Raw genomic sequence first — 22075 nt, 5'->3', positions numbered from 1 at the left:
AGATTCTAAATCGGTAAGTACTCCTATGGTTACAAGTGAGAAATTGACAAGAAAAGATGTTTCTGCACCGTTTATTCCTACAAGATATAAATCTATGATTGGAGGTCTGCTTTATTTGACTCAGACTAGGCCTGAAATTATGAATGTTGTTTGTATTGTTTCAAGATTTCAAAGTGATCCTAGAGAAAATCATGAGATGGCGGTGAAAAGGATTTTTAGATACTTGTAAGGTACATCAAAATATGGCTTGTGGTACCCTGAGAATGATAACTTTACTTTATGTGCATATACAGATGTTGATTGGGCTGGAGATGTTGATGATCGGAAAAGCACTTCCAGTAGAGATTTCTTTCATGGAAAGAAGTTGGTTTCATGGATCAACAAGAAACGGTCATGTACTTCTCTATCTACTGTTGAAGGTGAGTATGTTACTATTGCTACTAACTGTACACAAGTTTTATGGATGAAGCAAATGTTGAAGGATATAAAGGTGGATTGTGATGCACCAGTAGTTATTCACTGTGATAACTTTGTTGCTATTGATATATCAAAGAATCCGGTATTTCATTCTAAGACAAAGCACATGTCTATCTGATGCTCTACAAATGAAGGATGTTAGAAAAACTTGTGGTGGGGCAGAGCACACATGAAAAACATACAAGAAACAAGAAGTTAGTGTTAATCAACCAAAGATTGTTCTAAACAGGCATATCAAGAGAGGCACTATAAGCATAATAAAACATTTAACGATAAAAGCAAATGCAATAAGACATCTCCAAATGCCTTCCACCATGCTTGTAGCTCTTCCTCCCTTGTTCCTCTCCTCTCCAAGTTTCCAAATGAGTGTAGCTCTTAGCATCTTTTTGCACTATGGATGTCTTATGGAGATTTGAGATTGAAATGCTTTAAACTATGCTTATGCAAGTGTAAAAAAGACTAATTATGATATGCTGTGAAATGAACTAAGATTTATTTTAGTCCAAAATGACAATATATTAGTGATTTATGCTAAATGATCTTTAAAATTGGCTATAAGTTAAATGCATACAAGTTTTCAGGATCTGGATTATGAAGAAATGAGCTCTATTTATAGGTAAAATGGAGGGTTGAGATTGAGTAATCTCAACAAGGGTTAGGATTGAAGGGTTTTAGATCCTTGTGAGGGCTTTCAACCCAACCCCAGGATGACAAATATAAAAAAGAGATGGGTTGAGAGGAGAGGAAATAAGCATTAAATGCTTGACATGACTGGAGGTTTAACTTGGGAGGTAAGGTTAATGTTGAGTTTGAAAGAATAAAGCCATTATCCAATAAATAATGTCTTTATCCAATGGATAAACTCTTGTATAAGAGTTAGTGAAGATAACCATGGTCAAAGCAATAAATGCTTGAGAAGACACATGGGTTACATGAGGGTTGAGTTTAGAGGTAAAGTCTCTAACCATGGGAGCAAGTGGATTTAACCATAAATGGTTATGTAAGAGCCATTAGTGGTTTGGAAGACTTTAGAGGTTAGCTTGTTGGACACATAAAGCATTAAATGAATTTCAAAGACTTTGAAGACTTTGAGAAGTGACTCCAAGTTGCTTAAGAATGTGACAATATTTAGGGGATGGATTAGGCTAATTAGGAATGATTAGAAAGTGGTTAGAAGGGTCTAGAAGGGGATTTAGGATTGCAAGTGGATTGGTGGGTGAAGGAAAATAGGATTTAAATTAAAAAAAAATTAATTTATTTCAATTGTGGTTGCAACTTGCATTTGTAGGAGAATGCAAGTGGGGGGGTTAAATGATTTAAATAAATGTTTTAATTATTTATTTAAAAGAGGAAAGGGGATTAAATTAAATAAATAAGATTTATTCATTTAATTGATTGTGAATTTGGTTTAATGAATAATTTATTTAATTAATAGGAGAATGTTTGAAGATGAATTAATTAAATGTTAATTTAATTAACTGATGGCTAGTGGATTTTTAATCAAATAAATAACAAATATTCATTTAATTAAATGGACAGATTTATGTGACTACATTTGCCCCTCTTTAAGACGGTGCGGTTTATCGCGTCATTTCAAAGAAAGAAAAATAGGTGTGAAAAAAAAATGCCTCATAAATGTTAATTTAATGGGTGGTGTGCCCCCTTGAGAGATGGGCCAATTTTTTTTGAAAAATCGGGCGATCTCTCGAAAAAGAACGAGAATTGGCAAGGAGATAGAAGAGAAGAATGTAGCAATAACGGTGAAAGAATAGAAGAAATTGGAGATAAAACGGAGAAATGGGAGGCACTGGAAGTTCACGGAACCACAACGGTGAGCAGGGTAAAATTAGGGTTAGGGCGAAGGGTATATATGGGGGTGAAGGGGTAAAAATAAGGTCATTTGCATTCATCTCCACAGTGATTCAGAGCTTTGATAGTGACCTTTGTGAAAGAGCGAGCAGCAGTTAGGATGCCGATACCAATAGCAGATCATCAGCTAGAGCGGGTGCGTCGATTTCAGCGGCCAGATGACTACGGACCAGTGGTACGCAAATTTTAAATTTTGTTTTTCACGCATTTTTGATGTCTTTTTTTAAGCGTCCAAGTTGAGTCAGGACAATAGCACTAAAGCTATGTTTTGGCGCTGTTGTCAGTTTAATTAGTGCTATTGTGCCGCTATAGCGCTATTGCATAGTGGTTTTAGCGCTTTTGTAAGTTGTAGCGCAGTTGAGTAGTTGTTTTAGCGCTAATGTAGTTTTAGCGCGATCGAGTCCTTCTTGTAGCGCTATTGCTTTTAAATGGCGCTATTGCATAGTTTCTCTAGAGTTATTAGTTTGTTAGCATGAGTGTGTAGTTGTTGTAGCGCGATTGTTAGCAGAGTAGCGCTATTGTTTGAAAAATAGATGCCCCAGTGTGTTTTTAGAAAAAGAATCTCTTGATGTCGATGTTGGGTGGATGGATGGGTTTAGTTGTTTTGAACCATAGCAGCCCCGATGAGACTAGGTCATTAGGATAAATACCTGTTGTAGTCTAGGTGTGCCATGATTTCTTACCTGTTGAGACTCGAAGATACTTGATCAAAGTATCTATTGATAGTCTAGGTTTAAACTTAAGAAAGTTTGAAATAAAACAATTGATGATGATGGTTGATGTGCGTGTGTAGGAGGATCTTCATGTCTTACAGATGCGGGAGAGGCATCCAGCCACACAGCAGTGGAGAGATCAACTGCCAGAGGCCGAGATTGACTGCATTACAATGATGAGCTTGTATGATGTGATGTATATGCCAGTGATTTGGATGAATCGTGGCTTGATGACAGCATTGGCGGAGCGGTGCTACAACGAGACCTGCACGTTCCACTTGGCTATGGGGGAGATGACCGTGACACTGGAGGATGTGTGGCAGATCTTACACATCCCTATCCGAGGGGATCTTGTGACATATGACCAAGCATGGGGGACAGCAACTGTGCAGCAGTTTTTTGATGAGTATGTGTTCATTCACGATGGCTCAGTAGCGTGGGAGGATATAGCTGCATTATATGAGCCACTACCAACTGTACTATCAGGGATTGTTGGGGGCCTACTATGCCCGGATTGTTGATCACATGGACTGGTTGTGGGTTGGGGCTAGGTTATAGAGCTGATAATGACTGAGGGGACACACTTTGAATAGGGACCATGCATTCTATCGCACCTATATCGGGAGCTGCATGAGGTGGTGTATCGAGAGATGAGCTCATTGGGAGTTGGGATTACTCTACTAGATATCTAGACATGGGAGAATCTACCTATGACATGACCAGTTAGTCTGATATTTAGGGCAGTGGATCAGCCCTATGTGTACATGTATGGTGGTATGATGAGTCAACCCCACCTGGAGAAGTTAGAGTGGTGGCGACGAGCATTAGATGATTTGGATATAGTGATCTGGAGGCCCTATATTGAGTGTGAGCCCTGGAATGATGATGCAGAGGCCTTGCCCTATGTATTTATGAAATAGTACTTGATTGGTAGGACAACCTACAATATGGAGAGACAGGTACCTAGCAGAGTGCTGAGGCAGTTCGAACGGAGGTAGGGATTGCCGAGTGGGTCAGGAGAGTATGCACGGGTGGTACGGGAGAGGTTCCAGTGGGGGCCAGTGTTACTATATGATCAGGCTTTAGCAGGTTTCAGATTTTACAGGCGAGACCATGGTATATGAGGCTGGGGATTGTAGATGTAGGGGTGTCAAATTAGTATACACAGTATATTATGACACATCCTATTTCACACATATCGGATCCGACAAAGCCGATTCCAACTTTTGAGGAGGATAGGAGACAGAGATGGAGGAGGAGAGGGGGTCGAGGATTTGCAATAGGTGGACAAGGGAGGGGTGGTGGAGGAGGGGATGGAGGAGGACGTGGGGGTGGTGGAGGAGGGGATGGAGGAGGAGGTGGAGGTAGGGGATTTGGACGAGGAGGTGGTGGATTTGGAGGTGGAGGTGATGGAGGAGGAGGAGGAGGTGGGGTAGGGGATTTGGAGGTGGAGGTGGTGGAGGTGGATGGTTATAGTGGAGAGGGAGAGGCGGGCAGCCATTGCGACTATCACAGGGGCCATTGATGCAGGGAGGAGTTAGATTAGGTGGCAGAGATATGGGGGAGGGAGAGGCACCTATGGATAGGGGAGAGGGAGCTACAGGAGGAGGAGAGGGAGCTACAGGTGGAGGAGGAGATCTTCGGGATTAGATGATATTATTTTTGCAAACTTGGTTGGAGGATATGGAGGCAGAGGTTGTAGCTAGAGATGTTCATCTATTTGCACGAGAGTCAGAGTTGACTGTAGTGCTGTGGGAGAGAGATGATGCGGTGGAGATATTAACTGAGCTGCAAGAGAGAGTGTGAGTTGGGGTAGGAGCACAGGGCCCTATTGGGGAGGTGATGAGGGAGATACGACGAGCTCAAGCAAAGATAGAGTATCAATAGGGGTTATATGAGCAGGCGGTGCCAGCCAGTCAGCGAACACTGAGCTATTCACAGATGCGTCATGAGAGATTAGAATAGTATCAAAGGATACATAGTAGTGGTGGTGTGATGGGTCCTCCACGGTGAGGTAGTGTAGGTGGTGCAGGAGGTAGTGGGGGAGCAGGTGGTGATGGTGGTGCAGGTGGTGATGGTGGTGCAACATCTAGCCAGAGTGCCATCTGAAAGAGTTGTATGTATTTTATTACATTGTCATTTTGGACCGTGACTTGGATGGCTCTTGGTAGCCTATATTTTTGGACATCATTGTACTCTGATATATGTATGTTGTTACGAGATGATATATATGATGTGATATACGAGGAGATCCCATATTTTGTGATGATATGCATGTTGATGATATGTATGGATTGATGCAGGATGATGATCTATGATTTAGGACCTTGGCCTTTCAGCCCTTGTGTTCTACTGCTGCTTTGGCTTCTCCGATCGGAAAGGAAAAAAACAAATTTAAGTGCCCCACCACTTTTTAACCCCCCTAATACAATGGCCACAATTTGGGGGTACGTTTTATTAGCAAAATTGCTAATAAAATTTTCACATAGAGGTGGCATCTTCCAAATCCATGGCATACCTACCATTTCGATAGCCATCACCTCGCCCAGGGCCTATTCCCATTCCAGATCAAGTGAATTGAACCCTACCAGCAACAAAGCAAGCACCTAGTGCCCGCAAGGGACTTAGATGGATGTTTTAATTGCTTAGATGTATATGTTTATGAGATGATTTCTATATGTTGTGATGATGATGATTTTATGATGTCTATATGCATGCTTTTATGAATATGATGCTAACATGTGGATGCAGGTTAATATATGTATGATTCGTTGGTTGCAATGCTTTATGTATGTAATGCCATGATGATGATATATGCATACTGAAATGATGCTAATTATGAAATAAATAACTTTTGATGTTTATGTTGATGCAATGATGATATGCAGCTATGTTTGATATGATGAAATGCAATGAATCTAATGGTTTATGTAAATGTATATAGATGGTTAAATGTGAGATGGATAAACAGATGTAAAGTACAAATGTTTATGATATGATTTCTAAATGAATGCACATGTAAAATGAATAAACAAATGTGGAGACAAATGTTTAATGTTATGATTCTAAAATGATTTAAAATATGACTAAGTGAAATGATAATGCGATTAAAAGGATAACGAATGCATCTTAATGAATCCTAAATGAAAGCTTTTGTTAAGATAAAATGAATGAGTATAAGAATATACTAGATGGATAAATGAATGCACTTAACTAATGGATAAAATAAATGCATGTGACTTAAAGGAATTTATATATGAATGTATTGTAAACAAACTTTAAATGATGATAAATAATGACGAATGATTTTAATGATGCGAATCAAAGTACATGATAATGAATGCACCTAAATGATATGAAATGCACTTTAATGAAAAATGAAAAATGAATGTAATGAACCTATATGTAAGCAAAATGATAATGCACTAGATATAGGTAAAATGCAACTAATGTAATGAAATGATGATGCCATGTGTTCATGATAGATGAATGCAAGGTTGGTGAGAATGTGCATGATGCACTGATGATGTATCAGAGAACTCCGCCGTGATTGTATCCAAGACCAATTCATTTTTAAATAATTTCTCATATTCAAACTTGTTCACACTTGCATAAAAACCATAAATATGAATAATGAATGATCAAGTGGATGGGTGATATATAACGAAATGCAATATAAACAGATGAGATGAAATGATGATCCATAGTGCTTAATTTTTCATCATTGAGAATGGTAGTATCAATTTTGGATGAGGAAATAGGAGCCAAGTTTGGAGCATTGTACTTGCAAGCAAGCAACATAAATAAATAATATGGACCCTCCATAATGGTTCAAGCTCATATGGTCGAGGTATACACTGTAGTCAGCAAGCCATAGTGATCCATGACTATATTTTTCATAAGATCACGCAGCTTAGTGAACTTCCCACGTAGACACCATTAGTACATGCCCTAGAACTTCATTGGAATAATTCGCAGAAGATACAAAAACAATTCTTAGGAATCATCCTGGCTACTATAATCACTTGTGGATATCTCGGAGTAGCGTAGGAACTTGATATAAATGAATAAATAATGTATCAAACTGACCAAGTACTTGATAGCTTAAACAAAATTTTCTTGTCAAAGAAAATGTTATCATGTCTTTGTTTTAGGTAAGGAAGGATGCATCCTTGTTAAGAAAGTTGTGTGTACCTTTGTTGATTGTTTGGTTGATTTGATAAGTGATCATCGTTTTGAGGAACTCAAAAATGTGTGGTTGACGTCTGCTTCGATGCGTATGTACAATGTGTTGCCATGTTTTTGGTTAATTTTTGATGTTTTATGATGTTTTTGGATTTTGTGAGTGTTTTCAAATGTTTTTGGATTTTGTGAGTGTTTTCAAATGTTTTTGATTTTGTGAGACAGTTTTGAATGAAGAAATCAATGAATCATAAGTAATGTAGAAATACACTTCCATCAATAGGTTAAGGGCATTGCCCCCAATTTAGACATGACTATGAAAAAGCGGGATGCAAGACGCATGAAGTACTATCCTTGATTGTAGATCAATAACAAGCCATGGTTTGAATGATAGATGAGTGGATGCAATGAATGTGATCACAATAAGTTTGAAAGACAATGGAGCCATATCCTTTACAAGTGGTGCCTATTTTCTAGGTTTTCACCATTGCACTTACCCAAGGTGCCACCAGAGTGGTTGTTCACCATTTGGATGCATGATTTTTCCTTACTATTTTGATTTTTTTGTATTTTCTTCAAGATATTTATCTGAATGTTTTTGGTGTTTTTCTGGTATGAATGGGAGTTGAATGCTCTGTACAGCTTATGTATAAAACCATTTGAGGTGCATGCTGTTGATTGGATTTGCTAGCGGTTCTCCTTCTAAAGTAGCCAACTGATATGCCCCAAACCCAAATACAACAGTGATTACATATGGACCCAACCAGTTAGATTCAAACTTTCCCTGATGTTCTCTGTTTGGTTGGTTACGAGGATTCTCTCTAAGAACAAGATCACCTACCTCAAATGTACAAGGTCTAACTCGATGATTATAGCTCCTGCTCATGCGCTGCTGATAGGCCTTGAGGTGGTTGTATGCGGCTTGTCGTCTTTCATCAAGTAGCTCCAAGTCTTGAAGACGTGATACTCTCCATGCTTCATCATCTATGAGATTATGCAAGGAAACCCATAGAGATGGTATCTCAACCTCAATAGGTAAGATAGTTTCTGCACCGTAGACCAGTGAGTAGGGAGTTGCGCCTATAGGGGTTCAAATGCTAGTTTGATACGCCCATAGTGCTGGATTCAATTGAACATGCCAATCATGACTGACATCATTACCTGTCTTCTTGAGGATTCTCAATATGTTCCTGTTTGATGCTTCAGCCTAACCATTTCCTTATGGGTAATAGGGAGTGGAAGAGCGGTGTTGGATGTGAAACTTCTCACAGAGCTCACGAACGTCCTAATTCTTGAATGGGATTCTGTTATCTATGATGATGGACATGGGTACACAATACCGACAAATAATGTAATTAAGGATAAATGAGGTGATGTGCTTGCCGGTGACTTGGGTAAGTAGAACAACTTCGATCCACTTTGTGAAGTATTCGGTGGTGGTAATAATGAATTTGTGGCCATTGGATGAATTTTACCCACAAGGTCAAGTCCCCATTGACAAAAGGGCCACGGTGTTGTGATTGGTTGCAATTCCTATGCTGGTGCATGTATCAGGTCTTCGTGGACTTGACATTTCTTACATTTTCTAACAAAATAGTAGGAGTCTTTTTCCATGGATGGCCAATAGTATCCAGTGCGCATGATCTTCTTTGCTAGTGAAGGACCACTTGAGTGAGTCCCACAAATTCCTTCATGTACCTCTTCCAAGACCTTTGTTGTCTCATCCTATTCCAAACATCGAAGGAGAGTACCATCAAGACTGCGTTGGTATAGGGTTTCAACAATGATGGTGTATCGAGTGGTTTGGTGAATGGAGGTTTTGCGTTGGTTATTCGATTGGTTAGGAGGAAGTGTGTGATCACAGAGGTAGGTGTTTAACTCACTGTACCATGGGGATTCAGAACCGACAAGGTGACAGATCATCTCGGATTCAAGGATATCATAAGCAGGAATCCAAAGTTGTTCTACCAAGAATTCGTAGCATGTTGAATTTTGTGGAAGATCTAGGAGAGATGCAATGGTAGCCATGGCATCAACAACTCGATTCTGATCTCTGGTATCTAGTCAAAGGTGATAGTTGTAAATGATGCCTTTAAATTGTCCACCATTTGTTTGTATGGCATGAGTTTATCATCCTTGGTCTGATATTTGTTTGTTACTTGTCGGATGACCAGTTGGGAGTCGCCATATACTTGTAGCTCTTTTAACTTCCATTGTACGGCTAGTCGGAGTCCTGTGATCAAGGCCTCATACTGAGCTATGCTGTTTGTACATGAAAAAGTTATCCTGTAAGACTTCGAGATGCTGTCACCTTGAGGTGTGATAAATAGAATGCTTGCCCCCGAGCCATGTCTAGTATATGAACCATCAAAGTATAGTTTCCATGGTTGTGTTGTTGTGATCATGAATATCTCTTCATCCAGAAAATTGGAAATAAGAGGATGATCGCCTATGAGGGGTGCATAGGCCAATTGATCTTTAATAACTTGGCCATTGATAGCCTTACGGTCTACATACTTGATGTCAAATTCACTTAGAATCATCACCCATTTGGCCAAGCGGCCTGTCAATGCTGCTTTGCTGAGTAAGTACTTTAGTGGATCGATCTTTGCAATGAGTTGTACTTTATGTGTTAACAAATAGTGCCTCAGTTTAGTGGCTGCCAAGATTACTACTAGGCAAGCTCGCTCAATAGGCATGTAATTGAGTTCATAGCCGACCAGTGTGCAAGAAATATAATAAACAACATAGTCTTTCCCTTCTGCATTATGTTGTGCCAGTAGTACACCCAATGTTGTATTTGTTGTTGAAATATAGAGCAATAGAGGTCTACTTGGATCTGGTGGGATCAACAATGGTGTATTCATGAGATAATCTTTAAGCATCTCGAATGCTTGCTGGCATCTAATATCCCATTGAAAGCGGATGTTTTTGTGTAACAGGTGTGTAAAGGGGTGACACTTATCTACCAATTGTGCAATGAATCTTTGGATGGATTGTAGCTGCCCTTGTAATGTCCTTAGCTGACTGATGTTCTTTGGAGGCGGCATGTCCATGATTGCTTTAACCTTTGCTGGGTCAACCTCAATGCCTTTGCTTGAGACAATTTATCCTAGAAGCTTCCCCGAGGTTACTCCAAAGACACATTTCTTGGGTTTGAGTTGAACATGATATTGTTCTAGTCTGTCAAAGATTTTATCTAAGATTTCCAGATGACCTTCTCATGTTAAGGATTTTGCCAATAAGTCATCAACATAATCTTCTATTATGGTATGCATCATATCGTGAAAGATGGTGGTCATTTCTCTTTGATAGGTTGCCCCTGCATTCTTTAGATGAAAAGGCATTACATTCCAATAGTATGTTCCCCATGGACATGTGAAGGTTGTCTTATGTTGATCCTTTGGCACGATCTTTATCTTGTTGTACCCTAAAAAGCCATCCATGAGAGAAAGCATGGCATGTCCTGTTGTCAGGTCCACGATCATGTTAGTGTTTGGTAGGGGGAAGTCATATTTAGGACATGCCTTGTTTAGATCTCTGAAGTTAGTACAGATACAAATGCCCCCATTTGGTTTGCCAATAGGTATAATATTGGATATCCAATCTGCATAATCAATTGGTCTAATAAAACCAACATCTAGGAGTTTCTTGAGTTCTGCTTTGACAAGTACTGTAATTTGAGGGTGCATCTTGTGAAGCTTCTATTTGACAGGCTTAGCTCCTTTTGCTACGGTGAGGTGATGCATGACCAAATCAAGATCAAGACCAGGCATGTCTGCATATGACCATGGAAAGTTGATCTGACGCTTCTGGAAGAATTCAACAAACTTAGGCTGTTCCTCTGGAGTTAAAAGAGATGCCAGATGTATGTGATGAGGAGTCTCAGGAGTCCCCACATTGAATTCTTTTGTTTCCTCGATGAGGATTGTTGATCGTTCCTGATTTGCACTAGAAGGGAGGTCATCCTCAGGTGCCTCAGAGAGGTTTTCACCATTGGATACACTCTTTCTTTTTCCTTTTTTGGGATCAAACAGTGCCACAGTGTGGTTTTCACTGGAAGATCCATGTTTTATCGTTATATTTTTGTAGCTGAAAGGTTTGGCATCTACCCCAAAGTATGTTGCGCTATTAAGTTCAATGGAAAATCCAACTTTGTGATCCCCACTTGGTACGTTATCCCGTAGTTCCAAAAAGTCAATGATTGCCTCATCGTTTTGGAATTGGTCAAGGCATGGGGGATTAGGTTGGCTCCATTCGATGAGTTTAGGATGGATAATGGGCATTACCTCATCAATCAGGTTAAGTTTGTAAGATGTGTCAGTGAGGGTTAAGATGTTGTGGTGAAGGTCGTTGATGGTACTCTCCCTATTTGAATCGGGCGTAGGATGTGATGTAGGGTCTATAGAAGGTGTTTCTAGTTCAGGAACCCAAGAGGTTTTGATCTGTGCTTCTCCGTAAATAGGGATTTATTTGCCAGGTGGAGGTAGTGATGCATCTTCCTCATTTGAAGTATTGAGCTAGATGGAATCAAATTCCCACTCATGTGATTCGGTCTCTGAGTCACTTTCCAATATCCGATTACTATACCAAACCGGGATATCTTTTGAGTTAAACACAGCAGGTCTGATCGGTTGATGTACCTTGGTAGATGGAATGGTTGGTATTGCGGGAAGGATTATGGGAATCAACGAATCCGATACTGGGAGTATCGGTGTTGTTGAATCTACTGCTGCTGATGGAATTGTTAGTGTTGTTGATACTGCTGGGGGTTTGATGTGGCTAATGGTGTTGTTGATGCGGTGGCTGTTGTTGATGGAGTTATTGTTGTGATTGGTGGGATGATTGGTGTTGTGGATGGTATTGCTAGGATTTTGAGCCTTAGTGGGGCAGTTGGTATGGTGCTTGGTGCTACTGATATAATCAAGGGTGACCTCTTTAGTGTATTAGGCTGATATAGAGGTTTGATGGGTTTCCCTTTGAATCGGAGCTTAGGAAGAGTCTCCTTCTAAAAGCCTAATCCAGTGTTATCTTTAGGCTTTAATTCAAGCTGTAGTGGCTCATGTTGTCCTTGCTTGCAAGGTCCCAAAGCACTTTGACCATCATAGCCCATTCTTTGCATAATAAGAAGGCCTTTGCCATATTGATCTGTAGGAAGCTTAGCCTGTGGGATGTCCGTGGTGATAGGATCTTTATAGATCCATTCTGCTAAGTCCTCATCTCTGGTCTCTTCTTCTTGGCTCTTTCTAAGGATAAAAGGTATTAAAGTGCATGCCGACTTGACCAATGGTGTTTGAAGTAACCTTTAAGGTTTACCATGAGTTTTAGGGGAAGTGGGTTGTTTCCCAACACAAAAGAGTTGGCTTAGATTGTACTCCCCAGGACCTTCCTCTGCCATTTTCATTTTTAGCTTCTCTTGCTTGGGTATAATGGTGTTTGAAATGGAAAGAGAGGCTGGACTAACATATGACGTGGATGAGATAGCTTCTCTATTGTTGGGAATGGTAATCTCTGGTTGATGGTTGATATTGTGATAATATGCAAATGGATTTGCATCGCCCAGGATTGTAATTTCTACACCATTATAAGGAAACTTGAGACACTGGTGGTAGGTAGATGGAACAACTTGCATGGTGTGTATCCAAGGTCTTCCTAACAACAAATTATATGACAGAGGAAGGTCCAGAACTTGGCATGTGATGTGTTTCACCACTGGGCCTACTCGGATTGGTAACACAACAGCTCCATTTGACGAATACTCTGCATCATCATAGGCCTTTATGGTTATCTTTTTGTGGGGATCCACTGATTCAACTGCATATCCCAATGCTGTGACCAATTGTAATTTATAGATATTTAGGCCTGTTCCATTGTTGATCAAGACTCGCTTGATCCTGTGTTGGTTGATAAATCCTTCAATATGGAGTGAGGCGTTATGAGGTTGTTGGAAGGATGTATTGTCACTTTCTGAGAAAGTGAGACATGGTGATGACCTTTGATTACCAACCATAGCTTGAAATTGATTTGTGTTTAAATTGGCAGGAACTGATGCCTCTTGGAGAGCTTGATCCAAGATTATTTTATGAGATGGGGATAGGCGCAACAACTCTAAAATGGATATAAGTGCAGGCGTTTTATCTAATTGTTCCACAAGGTTGTACTGCTTTGGGATGGTGGTGGTGCCTTGTGGAGATGCTTTAATGGTGATCTTTCTACGACACATAACAACATTGCAAGTAGAGCTTGGATTTTTGATGGTAATGGTTGCAATTTGTTCATCAACATCATATAGGTGATTCACAGTGTAATTATAAGTGGCTCGCGTATAATCATTGGTATCTATGTTTTATCCTGAAATTGAAGGACCCCTTTGATCTTGTGATGGAAGTGGATTTTTAAACATAAGATGATCATTATTTGTAGTTTTTGGGTCATGTCCTTCAATTTCAATCTCTCCTCGGTCAATAAGATCCTGAACAAGATCTTTCAATCTATGACAATTACTTGTTTTATGCCCTTTCCCTAGATGGAATTCACAATGTTCATTATCCCTCCACCATGGAGGTTTGAACTGAGGTTCGTAATTAGATGTTTTGGGTAAGGTCACCAGATTTGACGAGACCAATTGACGTAACACTATTTCAATAGGTTCCCCTAAGGGAGTGTATGTATGTTTTGGTTTATAATTCTATTGTCTTTTCCTTGGTTCTTCTTGTTGGACATTGCATCCTTGATTTGGTGGGGGAGGAACTGTGTTGTTCTTAGGAGGGGTGTTTTGCCCCGCAAATCGGACCACAGGTTGTGCACTCTTGATAGTCCTTGCATCTACAACCCCATCATTGATGATGTTTTTGTTCTTATTCCAAAAGTTAGGTTTATCACTGTTAAAGTGTGGGCGAGGGGCATCTTTGGGTTCATTGTATATTTTGATAAGCCCCTTTTTGATGAGGGCCCTTTCACATTTTAAACCTTGTGTGATCATGTCATCAAAAGACTCTGTGCCTTTCATGTCTAAATGAAATTCCATTTCTTCGTTCAAGTTGGAAATAAATATTTCCACTAGCTCTCTTTTACGTAGTTGAAGGGAACGTCTGCTAGACATTTGTCACCATCGTTGCAGGAAAGTTGAAAATAGCTCCCCTAGTTTTTGCTTGGTGTCACATAGGTCTGCCATGGTGACATCGCGCTCCATGTTATGGGAATAATGTGCAATGAATTTTTGGACCAGTTCTTCGAACGTCCTAATGCCGTTTGTGAGTCTAGAAAACCATTGTGTGGTTGTCCCTGCCAAACTCTGAGGAAAGAGACGCATTAGGTATGTGTCTTCATACGCCACTTCTAGGCAAGCTGAATGAAATTCTCTAACATGATCTCAAGGGTCTCCTTTTCCTCGATACTTTTCGAACTTAGGTGTTTCAAACCCTCATGGAAAAGGTGGCATTTGTAAATTCCTATCAAATGGATAGGGACAAATATCATTAAGTGAAAACTGGTTTGTTTTCACACCACTATGGAGTTGTTGGGCGAGATTGTCGATTTGTTGCCTCAACATGTCAATGTCATTTGGAGGAGGGGGAGGTGGGGGATTTCCTTGATGAAGGTTGTATCTAATGTGATCTCGACCTCTTCCATCCTCATTACAACTCTGGTGTTCTGATGCTTGCCGTAATTATGTCGTATCAAAATCACAAGGTAGTTTGGCTCCCTCTTGGGCATGTCTTAAAAAGTGAGCATCAACATTGTTTCTGAGGATCTCATCAAAAATTCGATTGAAAAGGGGGTTGTGTTGTGCCCTTTCGATTGCTTTAGGAGTGGGAGTATGAGGATTTTCATCATTTACGTTGCCTCCAAGGGCTTCTTGGAACTCATTGAGATTTTCCTCTTCTTCCTCTTCAATTTCTTGTTGCCTAGTCCTTGATCTGGTTTGAGCCATTTTGTTTGAAAGTTTTTATTGAAGTTTGATGAAAATGATGATGAGTTGATGATGAAATGAGAGATAAATGTTTGGTGAAGTGTTTAGCATATGGATCTCTAACACTAAAGGTTGATGTTACCAAAGTCCTTCTAAGAATTGCTTGTTGTGTTTGTTGACAATGTTTGGGATGATAAGGTATAGAGAGTGTTGGGTCTCAAATCAATAGATTGGATAGGTTCTAAGGAAATGCCAACTCCTATGATCAAACCCTCCAAATAAATTGGCCAACTTATAGAGTGAACCTATTTGGTTACCAACTCTCTCACTTTAGGCTTTGCAGGACCTAGGCGGGTATACCTACTCACTAGTTGTTCCTTCAACTAATGCTTTTTATAGCAGATTTAGTGTCTTGATCTGACTTCCTCCTATCTTAAAATGGCATAAGCTCCTAGGATGGAGATATAGCAGATGAGTTCAAAATTGTTGTTTTAGAAGCTATTTGATCTTTGTGCTTGAATATATATATATATATATATATATATATATATATATATATATATATATATATATATATATATATATATATATACACTATTGCTAATTTATTCTAGAATTCCTACTCAGCTACTCCTATTACTTTTAATGTGAAAGTATGAATTGATGAGTTGTATTTTGTAGATGACCAGTGCCTTTCTTTGTTGTTTGGGCTACAAAGTCTTTATATCTCTTTAGGACTTATTGTGTAAACGTATGAGATAGTTTTTAAACCCACCCCCTCTCGATGAGTCTGTCAGTTACTGTTTCTTATGAGCTCTACTTCAATGTCTATATTGTAAACTGCTTGAATGAATTTAACTCTAACCTTAAGAGACCATCCAAGGAAGAAATACAAGGAATAATTACAATTCGCAAGTAAATCTTTTTGTTCCAAATCTACAATATGAAACACATAATTTTACTGGAAGAACACAAATAACCTTATCTCCTTTAGATAATATCATAAGCAACTGCCTGCAGAAAAATGCAGTAATCTGTAACACATATGCAAAGAAAAAACAATTGATTATATTGTATATATTCGCCAAAATAGTACAATGGTAAGCCTGAGGCTATAATCTACTTCTTGTTCCAATCATTCCTCTCCATATTACAAAAGTTCCCTTATTTATATGAGGGTATACATTATCACCAAGCGTCGTGGCTTTTCAGCATATAACTATTAATTAGCACCCTTGTTAACAAACTGGAAGATAAACAAGTTCAATACTCCTATGTGCTCGATATACTTATCATCTTTATACATCACAATATCACTGTTTAATATCCTCATGTCATTTTCTGTCTTTTAGGCTTTTCTTCTGCAGCGATAGGTTCCTTTCCCTTTCTGGTCTTACTAGCCTTAGATGATGATTCCATTCTAATTTAAGAAAGAGGTCTGTGTGTAAACAACTTACTTGAAATCACTAAGTTTTATCTGTGAATTCACCCAATTTCTGCTTCCAATTTGTCGCCTGTGAATTCCTCAATGCTATCTTTTGATGTTGATCTATTACTTATGGCACATTTAATCAGTTAGTAGTGGTGGTTTGGACAATGGTCACTTGGACACATGTTTGAATTTAATGGCGATGTGACCTTGCCTGAGATTCATTTCTGTTTTTCGCAGCAATCAATAACCATTTCGATGAGAATATATCTTTCAATCATTAATTTCTTTAGTCCATCGATCTCTTTGTTTCTATCGACAACACTTTTATTTCGAATATCACTTCGACCAAGTATTTCCTTCATTCATCGAAATATTGTATTTGGTCACTATGGTTGTATCCTCACCGATACCTATCTGATATCCATCGGGTTTTTATGTCGAAGAAACCTTGGGCTTCGGTGACCTCCTTTATTTTTCCACCAAAATACCTCTTCCATCGATATCACTATGCCCCGTCGATGAATGGATCAATTGTCTCACCGAAACCTTTCTTTATCCTCTCTTGTCCTCTTCCACCAATAAAGTTGCATCGACGAAACAACGCATATTGGAGACATGCCTTTTAGCCTCCTCGAAACTCATATCCTTATTGATATCTTTTATCGATGTAGCTTCCTTCTGTTTGATCGATATCATTCTTTCGATAAGAATGCTTCTTTCGGTAAGTTTCCTTCATCTTGCGCCGATGGTATTATTTCCTTGGAAGCCTTTTCCCGTCGATGAAAACCGTCTCTGCTTTCTTTGATATCCTCTTTCGGTGGAATCATTGCTTTCGATGAGTCCTTTTTAGAGTTCATCAGTGTTCCCTTTCCTTCGATACCCTTTTTATATCGACGAGACATCGCTGGGTCTCATCGATACTATTGAATTTTGGATATTTAGATAGAATGCTATTAGAATTGTTCGATAACTTATGAGTTATTATGGTATCAATGAAAATGACGATTTCTTCCAAAGATTGATGGCTTCTATGATTTAATTTCTCAAATCAAGATATTTTACTTAATTCAGATTTGATGCTCAACAGTGGCTCTGACTGGGGATGGGGGTATGCTACGGATACCTTAAAGAATCTAGACTCTCTGGTTTATATAAGGGAAAGGAGATTTGAAGAAAATGTGGCCTTTTTACAATGGCAGTGAGACCTAAACTATTGTACATGAGGAAATTTTTTAAGAATTGTTCGCGCACTGACAGTTCTTGGACTTCTCCTGTAACATTTTGGAGAAAATAGGAATCCTCTCATGCTCTATCCATAATCTTATAAGGTCCAAGCCATAAAGCTTCAAACTTACCATGTTTACCTTTATCTTGACTCCTGGCATTCCACATCAAAACCAAACCACCAATTTGAAATTTCCTATCTGTTGTTCGTTTGTCATACAACCTTTTCATCTGATTCTGGATTTTAATGTTTTGTTCCTGAGCTTCTGCCCTGACTTCATCGAGCTCTATCAACTGCATCGACCTTTCTTGTAAAGGGTCATCAATCTCTATCCCTCCTTGTGTTATAAATTTATATACCGGTAAGAGGTTATCCAAAGGGAGTCTAGCCCTTTTACCATAGACCAGCTCATATGGAGATTTCCCTGTAGATTTTTTTACTGTCACTCTATCTACCCATAATGCTAAATTCAATTTTGAATCCCATGCCTTCTTATTTTGTCCCAACATCTTTTTGATGATTTTTAGGATGTTTTTGTTACTTGACTCGGCCTTCCCATTACCTTGAGGGTGATATGGGGATGAATGAGATATTATAATGCCATAATTCCTACATAAAGTATTGTATTCTTTAGACCTAAAGGCCATGCCGTTATCAGAGATGATCCTTGTAGGAATACCAAATCTAGTGATGATATTTTCCAGTATGAATCTTATCACCACCTTATTGGTAGCCTGTTTAGTAGGTATTGCTTCCACCCATTCGGTAAAGTAATCTGTGGCGACCAAGATCCATCTATGTCCCCCACTCAATTTCTCTGATATTTCTCCTATAAAGTCTATTCCCCACTATTGAAATGGTTCTTCAACTTGCATTGGTCTTAGTGGGAGTGATCCTTGATATTTCATTTTGCCCAAAAATTTCTAACAGGCCTCACACTTCCTAACATAAGCATAGGAATCATTAAAGACTCATGGCCAAAAATAGCTAGCTCTCAATATCTTGTGTGCAGTAGTTTTGGCTGAGAAATGACCACCACAAACCCCTTCATGCATCTCTTTTAGGATTTTCTCTGCTTGATGTTCATCTAGGTATAACAATAATATCCCATCCCTATTCTTCCAATACAAATCTCCATTGATGATCACATATCTTGCGGATTTTAATTTCAGTGCTCTCTTTTGATTATCAGTCATATCATCTGGACATTTTATGTGTTTGAGATAGTACATGATGTCTGTATACAAGGCTTTATTTTCAATACTGAAGCTGGCTTCATCCATGCCAACCTCATTGACCTGAAATTCTTCAACCTTTGCTCCTACCATAAGTTTAGCTAGTCCCTGGCATTTGATAACTTGGGAAATTTTGAGCTTAATATTGAATTCTTGAATCTGATTAATCCATTTGCACCTTTTCCCTATGACCTCAGTCTGCCTGAATATGTCTTTTACCGCTGCATTAGGAACATGTGCTATGACTTCTGCACCTACCAAATATGGTCTGAATTGTTTTACTGCTTTTACCAGGGCATAAGCTTGCTTTTCGTTTAGGTTGTATTTAATTTCGGATGAATTCAGTGACTTATTGAAATATGCAATAGGCTGTTCATAATTATCCTGTTTCTTTTGTAGCAAGACTGCCACTACTGTATGGCGTGATGCAAATGAAAAAACCAAGAAGGGTTTATTAAAATCTTGGGATATCAATACTAGTGCCTCAGATATTGCCCTCTTTATGTTTATAAATGCATCTAATGCCTCTGCATCCCAATCAATTCTAGATTCCTTTTTCAACATCCTCATTATAGGTTTTATGATATCAACAAAATTAAGGATGAACCTCCTGACAAAATTGATTTGTCCCAAAAATGATTGAATAGCTTTGACAGTCTTTGGGATAGGCACTTCATTTATTGCAGCTACTCTTTCGGGGTCAATTTTCACCCCTTCCTTGGATATTATGTGTCCCAAGAGCTTCCCTTCTTTAAATGCTAATTGACATCTCTTCGAATTGAGGGAAATTCCATATTCTAGGGCTTTCTTGAATATCTTCTCAAGGTGACTGCAATGGTCTTCAAGCCTTTTTGAATACGCTGTTAAATCATCTTGATACACTACCATTATTACATCAATTAGTTTTGCAAACACTACATCCATTGCCCTCTGAAATGTTGCTCCTGCATTTGTTAATCCAAATGGCATTCTTGCATACACATATGTGCCCCATGGTGTTGTGAAAGCTGTCTTATATTGTTCAACTTCTTTAACTTTCATCTCATTATACCCCGAGAATCCATCCATCATGGACAATAAATCACATCCAGTTACTTTCTGGAGCATATTATCCATGTTTGGCAAAGGATAGTTATCTTTTAATGATGATATGTTCAGATTTCTAAAGTCCACACATAGTCTTATGTCCCCATTTTTCTTTCTGACAGGCACCAGGTTTGAAACCCAGGTAGAATATCTACAAGGTTTGATTATCCCTGCATCTTTCATCGTTATTATTTCCTCTTTCATTTTAGGTAGTAAAGTTGGATTTATAGGTCTTTGTTTTTGTCTGAATGGTTTAGCATCAGGTTTGAGAGGTATCTCATGTTGGAAAAGATCTTCATTGTATGCTTTGAGGTCATCATAAGACCATGCAAATACATGCTTATATTTTCTGAGTAACCTTACTAACTGCTGCTTCATTTCAGGGGTCAGTTTATTACCAATAAAAACATGCCTTGGTGATTCTTTGCTTCCCAAATCAATCTGCTCAACTTCAGTCTCTTTGACTGAGGCTCCTTTGATCTCGACTTTGTCTCGTATGTTGAAAGCTCTTTCTAATGCGAATAATCCTCTAGGTACCTTATTAGATTTTAACTGTATGATTTCTTGTCCCAACAAAGTCTCCTTCCCATTTGTCATCTGTACAAAGTTATTAAAATTGATAGCTTGTGCTTGGTAGTGATCCACACAGTGCAAAAACCTTAACAAATCGTTGTCATCATGAAAAACTTGCCAGTTGTACAAATTATCCGGAACAGAAGGCCTGACTTTTATTTCCATTTATGAGACTCCATTCAGTGTTATATCATTCTCCTTCAAAGCAACATTGGCCAAGAAGTCAACCATGATGTTCTTTGATCTATCAATCCATTTTATTTGAAAGGCATCAAATAGTTCTATGGTATCCCATACAACATCCTTGTATTGTTTCAACCTGAGATGTTTGGAGGCATATTTTTGTTTGATTTGAGATATTACTAGTTCTGAGTCTCCAAAGACATTGAGCAATTTGATTCCATGCTTGGTAGCCACATTTAGTCCAGTGAGTAAAGCTTCGTATTCTGCAATATTATGTGTACACTCAAACATTAGTTTAAAATAATATTTGAACGTCTCTCCATCTGGTGAAATAAATATTATCCCAACCCCACTTCCTTCCTTGCTGCATGATCCATCAAAGTACATCTTCCATACTTGATCTTTACTCTCCTTGACTGTAGACTCTATTGGGGTCAATCCTCTCAATTTTATTTTCGTCAAATCTACTTTGAAGTTGTCCATATCTGACTGGATGAAACATACCGAATCAACAGGTTTCGCCTCCTCGATGATGTATTCAGAGTGAGGTTCTCTCTCAATCTTTACCTCCTGTCCATTTACTGGTATAGTAGCATATGATAAGTCTAGTTGGACATGGCCTCCTATCAGATTCTACCATTGTCTTGACAATAACATACCATAGTTAGGAGGGACATCAACCATAGTGATGTCCATTTTATAAGATGCTTTTGGACATGCTGCCAATTTGAATTCAACATCCTTCATGAAACCAATTATTGGGATGAAACAGTTATCCATGGCGTAGCATTTACCAAAATTTGTGCCCACTGACATTCCAAGTTCCCTCATGACTCCTACTGGCATAACATAGCAACTCCTGAGTCAATCATGCAAGTTTTTATCATCTTGTTATTGATCATCAGGGTTACATAAAATGGGTCTACTTGAGAGGGATTTTTTGTTATTGTTGACACCAAATATATGGTTGGAACAGGGTTATCATTATTTTGGCTATTTTGTTTATGTTCTTTGGTCTCTGCCTTAGATACACCATTGATCACCTTCAAGGTTTTTTCTCGATACTCTAAGAACTTCATCATCTCAAGTAGTGGGACAGAGACCTTCATCTGTGTCAAGGTGTTGGCAATATCAAATGATGTTGTAGTAGGCAGTATTGAAGTGTCCATCGTCTTGTCCTTATCACCC

Source organism: Cryptomeria japonica, chromosome 8 (assembly GCF_030272615.1).
Source record: "Cryptomeria japonica chromosome 8, Sugi_1.0, whole genome shotgun sequence".
NCBI lineage: Eukaryota > Viridiplantae > Streptophyta > Pinopsida > Cupressales > Cupressaceae > Cryptomeria > Cryptomeria japonica.
The sequence above is the reverse complement of the archived record's forward strand: the minus strand, read 5'-3'. Positions refer to the sequence as shown.